This window comes from Hordeum vulgare, chromosome 7H (assembly GCF_904849725.1).
Source record: "Hordeum vulgare subsp. vulgare chromosome 7H, MorexV3_pseudomolecules_assembly, whole genome shotgun sequence".
NCBI classification, from domain to species: Eukaryota; Viridiplantae; Streptophyta; class Magnoliopsida; order Poales; family Poaceae; genus Hordeum; species Hordeum vulgare.
The window spans coordinates 526,658,014-526,665,163 of record NC_058524.1 but is presented as its reverse complement, the minus strand read 5'-3'; positions in this window follow the sequence as shown (position 1 = coordinate 526,665,163).

Here is a 7,150-nt window from a genome sequence, read left to right as displayed (position 1 = left end):
GGGCTCCAGGGAGCCCACAAGCTCCCGCTCCGCCACCAGGGGGAAGCGGCGGTGTGAGGGCTTGTGGCCTCCCTGGCCGCCCCCTGACCTAGATCCTTGGCCTATATATTCCCAAATATTTAGCAAAAAATCAGGGGAGCCTCGAAAATACTTTTCCGCCACCGCAAGCTTCCGTTTCCGCGAGATCTCATCTGGAGACCCTTCCCAGCACCCTGCCGGAGGGGACTTTGGAGTTGGAGGGCTTCTTCATCATCATCATTGCCCCTCCAATGACTCGTGAGTAGTTCACTTCAGACCTATGGGTCCGTAGTTAGTAGCTAGATGACTTCTTCTCTCTCTTGGATCTTCTATACAAAGTTCTCCATGATCTTCATGGAGATCTATCCGATGTAATCTTCTTTGGCGGTGTGTTTGTCGAGATCCGATGAATTGTGGATTTGTGATCAGATTATCTATGATATATATTTGAGTCTTTGCTGATTTCTTATATGCATGATTTGATATCCTTGTAAGTCTCTCCGAGTCTTGGGTTTTGTTTGGCTAACTAGATCTATGATTCTTGCAATGGGAGAAGTGCTTGGTTTTGGGTTCTACCATGTGGTGACCTTTCCGAGTGACAGTAGGGGCAGCAAGGCACACATCAAGTAGTTGCCATCAAGTGTAAAAAGATGGGATTTTATCATTGGTTTGAGATTATCGCTCTACATCATGTCATCTTGCTTAAGGCGTTATATGTTCTTATGGACTTAATACACTAGATGCATGTTGGATAGCGGTCGACGTATGGAGTAATAGTACTAGATGCAGAAAGTATCGGTCTACTTGTTTTGGACGTGATGCCTATAGATATAATCACTGCATAGATATCCTCACGACTTTGCGCGGTTCTATCAATTGCTCGACAGCAATTTGTTCACCCACCGTCTACTTGCTTTCATGAGAGAAGCCACTAGTAAACACTACGGCCCCCGGGTCTATTCACATCCATCGTTTACACCTCCGCTTTTACTTTGCTTTGTTACTTTGGTGCTTTCAGTTCTCACTTGGCAAACAATCTATAAGGGATTGACAACCCCTTCATAGCGTTGAGAGCAAGCTTCTGTGTTTGTGCAGGATCTTGAGATACTCATCCACTGGATTGATACCTTGGTTCTCAAACTGAGGGAAATACTTACCACCGCTACGCTACATCACCCTTTCCGCTTCAAGGGAACACCAAGGCAAGGCTCCAAGGCCACGGGGAAAATCCTTTGCATACTTGCCTAGGAAGTCCCTCAAGGCGTAGCCGCAGCTGAAGGCTTCCTCGCGCTGTTGCTGAGGAGTATCAAGCAAACACTCCTATTTCTGGCGCCATTGGAAGGTCTTTTGTTGCAGTAGCAAGGTACTACTGACTGATTGTTTTTCCACAAACACTAACAAAGCTATTACATGGCTCACGTGGCCAAAATGGGTGTCATCCCCCAGTGAAGAAAGGATCCATGGACCAATCAGGCCACCGCCGAGTCACCTTGCCTTGAGCTCTCGCCGCCTTCGATTCATAAGTCGCCCAATTTCCATTTACACTTGGAGAGGGCAACGAACTCGTCTTCATCATCAAGGAAGAGAGATAGGTCCATGTCAAGATCAAAAGAATTCTTGGGTCGGCGAGGAACCAAGCTAGCAATTTCATATGAGGGAGGTGTCACCTTCTTTTTCTTCTCGTCATAGGCGGCTTGGTATTTACTCAAATCCAAGCTGGCTGCCAGTTGAGTCGCCGCATAGAGAGATTCTATGATAACTCGATGATAGTCCACCTCGGTGGATTCTGACCCGTCATCCTTCAGCTCGGGGTAGCCGGCGGCTATTTCTTCTAGTTTGAGCTTCGGGGCATAGGCTAAGCACCGACTCAGGGTGTTCATGACTCCCTTCCGGGCGGCTGACCTTTTCAGTTCCTCTATCTAAGGATGCAATGTGGACACAAAGCCGAGCATGTGCTTAATGGTTCTGACTTGCTCCTTGCTGCCCATCACCGCTTTAATCGTCAGCATGCCCCCGGTGTATAGCTGCTCAGCGAAGGTATATATAGCTTTTAACTTCAGCAGGCAGTCGTCTGGAAGATTGGCGGCTCGTGCACCTTTGAAGGGCATATCAGTATTTGATAATTTTCGATACCAGATTAATTAGTCAACAGTCCAGGGATAACACTTGCCAAACATAGCGACACTCATATTGGAAATATGTTTCTTTAAGCCAGAAAGCTCTTGTTGGGCGGCTTCCAAGTTTTCCTCAGCCTGATCAGCACGCTTGAGAATGGCGGCTTGGTCAGCTTTGGCTTTCTTCTCAAGTTTTTGCTGGTCAGCCTTCATTTTCTCCAGCTCAGCCTGAATTAAGCGGTATTTCTTCTCCAACTCGAAGTGTGAATCTTGTTGGTCAGCTAGATTTTTCCTTAAGTCGGCTACAGCCGACTCACTCTGAGTCATAGACTCTTGTACATCAAATTTGGGGAGACAAGTTTCAGCATTACTGCAAGCAATATTCCTGATACTTGGGGGCTAATGTATGATTTTCTTCAAAATCATACCGTATTCAAGACCCGGCTCATCTTTCAAAAGATGACCTCGCCCTTGGGGGCTACAGGTTGGAGATTTTATTCAAGACCTGGCTCATCTTTCAAAAAGATGACCCGGACCTTGGGGGATATAGGTTGAAGATTTTATTCAACACCCGGCTCATCTTTCAAAAAAGATGACCCGACCCTTGGGGGCTACAGGTTGAAGATTTTATTCAAGACCCGGCTCATCTTTCAAAAAGATGACCCGGCCCTTGGGGGCTACAGGTTGAAGATTTTATTCAAGACCCGACTCATCTTTCAAAAAGATGACCCGGCCCTTGGGGGCTACAGGTTGAAGATTTTATTGAAGACCCGACTCATCTTTCAAAAAGATGACCCGGCCCTTGGAGGCTATAGGTTGAAAATTTGTTATTCAAGACCCGGCTCATCTTTCAAAAAGATGACCCGGCCCTTGGGGGCTACAGGATGAAGATTTTTATTCAAAGACCCGGATCATCTTTCAAAAGATGAGTCGGCCCTTGGAAGGCTAATGGGTGAAGGAAAATACATAAATAGGCGTACCTCATGCCCAATCCTCATAAGACGAATCATGCTCTTGTTCATCTCATAATCCCTCTCTAGATGACTTGCGAAGCCGGAACAAAGTTGGTCGAATTCCAGCTTCTCATACTGGGGGAGCTTGAATTTACTTGTGTCTTGATCAGGAGAAGGGCGAGATTCCTTGAAGGTATGCTTGAAAAGTACCACAACCGATGGAGTGGAATAGCCCGTACCGGTGACCACAAACGTTGTCTGGATCGTCAGTCGCCTTGAGAGGGCTTGGCGGGTTAACCTTATCAGCGGCTTCCTTCAAAATTACGGGCGAGTCATCCTGGGCTTCAGGAATATCGTCCGCAGGAATATAATGAGCCGCCGCTTGCTCTTCATCAATCTCAGGGACAAAGGTGCTCGTGCCTAAGGCGTCAGATGTTTTCGGAGCAGAAGATAGGTCGCCGGTTTTCCTTCTCTTCGCTTGTGCTCTCAGACAAAGGCACCAAGATTAAAAGCGCATATCATTGTTTAGAAGAAATTGGGATTAACAAAGAGACTCACCCTTGTACACGAATCATAGACGGGAGAGCTGATATTGCCGAGTCGCCAGATGTAGGGGGAGAAGTCTGATAGAACAAAGGCTTGAAGTTAAAGAAGCGGTGAGTCACATTTTACACAAAAAAGGGTATGATAAAACAAAAGTGTACCTCGTTGGTGCTTTTCCGACCGGTTGTCTTCTCAGGCAGTCCGGTGATTAAGTCGCCAAAGCGACTACGGGTCTTGCGCTTGGGGGTATATCTTGCTTTCTTCAAAAGGAAATCAGGGTCCATATAAGCATATGGGTGAGACACCGACACTTTTCCACAGATCCGCCTGACTGGTCTAGGAGAAGGAGAAGGTGAGTCGAAAGAAATGGAAATTACCTCGACCGCATCATCTTGTCTCTCATCGTCCTCGCCCTACACATAAAGACGCATGGTATAATCATAAGTCGAAATACATAGATAATGAGTGAGGGGGAAGCCTTACCTCTGAATGCGCTTCGTCAGCTTGTGACTCACCAACAAAAGATGAATATTTGGTGGCGGCTTTACTTTTGCTTGCCTTCTTCTTCTTTTTTGGTGGCGGCTTGGTGGTATTTTGGGCGGTCACTTTGGGGCCCCTTCGCCAAAATGGATCATGTTTTTTGTGAATAGAAGTGAATTTCAAACCAAGAGCATTGATAAGTACAGAGAAATGAAAGGCATCTTGGATTCTTATTGGCGGCACCAGGTTGGCGCAGCAGAAGGCCTTGAGCCCAATCTTGGCACATTCTTCCAAGCTCTCACTGGTTTGTTTCTTGATGATTCCGACAATTTCACTCGACCGTACCATCATATTCATACATCAGCCCATTTCGGCGACTCAAGGGAAGAATATTCTACTCTATCCAGCAACGGAATAGATCAATCCCGATGAGCCCGTTGTTGGTCACAGACTTTAACTCGGAGAAAATGGGGATAAACTCCGACTCTTCTACTTCTGTGAGCTTTCTCGGGCAGTTTGAAGTCCATGGGCAGGCGATCTGCTCTGAAGCCCGGAAGAGGGTTTTAGCCAGGTGGAGAGGTGTCCCGGCAATAAAACCATGACTCGGCCCAGCCCTTGGGATGGCTGGGCAGAAGGACTGTTGGAAATCCACGCTCGCGGCGTCTTTGAATGTTGACTCCTCCGAGCTCGTGGTTGGGACCGTTGGGAAACTCGGTCTGGCGATTCAAATGGAAGAAGTTCCAAAATAAAGGAACTATGGGCTCTCTCTACAAGTACACCTCACAGAAGACCTAGAACTGACACAGGTTGTAGATCGCACAGCAGGAAGCATTAAGAAACGCGGTTGATGTAGTGGAACGTCCTCACGTCCCTCGATCTACCCCGCGAACCGTCCCACAAACCGTCCCGCGTTCCGTCCCACGATGCACTCCGACCTAGTGCCGAACGGACGGCACCTCCGTGTTCAGCACACGTACAGCTCGACGATGATCTCGGCCTTCTTGATCCAGCAAGCAAGACGGAGAAGTAGATGAGTTCTCCGGCAGCGTGACGGCGCTCCGGTGGTGGTGAAGGATCTACTCCTGCACGGCTCCGCCCGAGCTCCGCAGAAATACGATCTAGAGGAAAAACCGTGGTGTTTGTGGTCGGGCTGCCATGATAAAAGTTGTCTCAAATAAGCCCTAAAACTCCACTATATATAGGAGGAGGGGAGGGGAGGCTTGCCTTGAGGGCCAAGGCCCCTTATGATGCGCCGGCTAGGACGTGGAGGAGTCCACCTCCAATCCTAGTCCAACTAGGATTGGAAGGTGGAGTCCTTCCCTTCCTTCCCACCTCTTTTTTTTCTCTTTGATTTTCTATCGTTGGCGCATAGGGCCCTTTTGGGTTGTCCCACTAGCCCACCAAGGGTTGGTGCGCCACCCCTAAGGCCTATGGGCTTCCCCGAGTGGGTTGGCCCCTCCCGGTGAACATCCGGAACCCATTCGTCAATCCCGGTACATTCCCGGTAATGCCCGAAAACTTTCCGGTAATCAAATGAGGTCATCCTATATATCATTCTTCATCTCCGGACCATTCCGGAAACCCTCGTAACGTCCGTGATCACATCCGGGACTCCGAACAACATTCGGTAACCACACATATAACTCAACTATACTAAAACATCGCCGAACCTTAAGTGTGCAGACCCTGCGTGTTCGAGAACTATGTAGACATGACCCGAGGTAATCCTCGGTCAATATACAATAGTAGGACCTGGATGCCCATATTGGATCCTACATATTCTCCGAATAACTTATCGGTTGAACCTCAGTGTCAAGGATTCATATAATCCCGTATGTCATTCCCTTTGTCCTTCGGTATGTTACTTGCCCGAGATTCGATCGTCGGTATCCGCATACCTATATCAATGTCGTTACCGGCAAGTCTCTTTTCTCATTCCATAATACAAGATCCCATGACTTACACTTAGTCACATTGCTTGCAAGGCTTGTGTGTGATGTTGTATTACCGAGAGGGCCCCGAGGTACCTCTCTGTCATATGGAGTGACAAATCCCAGTCTTGATCCATACTAACTCAACGGACACCTTCGGAGATACCTGTAGAGCACCTTTATAGTCACCCAGTTACGTTGTGACGTTTGATACACACAAGGTATTCCTCGGGTGCCAGTGAGTTATATGATCTCATGGTCATAGGAATAAATACTTGACACGCAGAAAACAATAGCAATAAAATGACACAATCAGTATGCTACGTATATAATTTGGGTCTTGTCTATCACATGATTCTCCTAATGATGTGATCCCGTTAACAAGTGACAAAACCTGCCTATGGCCAGGAAACCTTGACCATTTTTTATCAACGAACTAGTCAACTAGAGGCTCACTAGGGATAGTGTGTTGTCTATGTATCCACACATGTATTTGAGTTTCCAATCAATACAATTCTAGCATGGGTAATAAACGATTATTATGAAGAAGGAAATATAATAATAACTAATTTATTATTGCCTCTAGGGCATATGTCCAACACCTAAAACCTATCAAATTGAATATAATGGGAAAACACGGTAATATTAAACAGCCGGGAAAAGAATCACTCAAAAATCTATTTTTAATAAAGTTATTCACAAAATAAAATAAATATAGTAAAAAAAACTAGATTTTTCAAAAAAATGCCACCTACTAGGCCACCACGTCGTGAATACGACTAGAAACCCAACAAGAGAGTTGGGCAAGGATTCAGGCCCGTAGAAGGCCGAGTAGGCCCACACGAAGTGACAAATTAGGCCGGGAAGCGTGTAGTTGAGAGGAGCTCAAGAGGGTCTGTGCACCAACGCTTATAAACCACTCGCTGGCTCTCTCGGCTAATGAGGTGGGACTAAACATCCAACCGCACCGCGGCTGTGGCAGGCACAAGCCTTTAGTCCCGGTTTGTGCCACCAACCGACACGAAATACGCCCTTTGGGCACCAACCGGGACTAAAGGTCTCTTCTTCCCGCCCTTTGGGCTGCTGAAAATTGTCATTTAGTCCCGGTTTG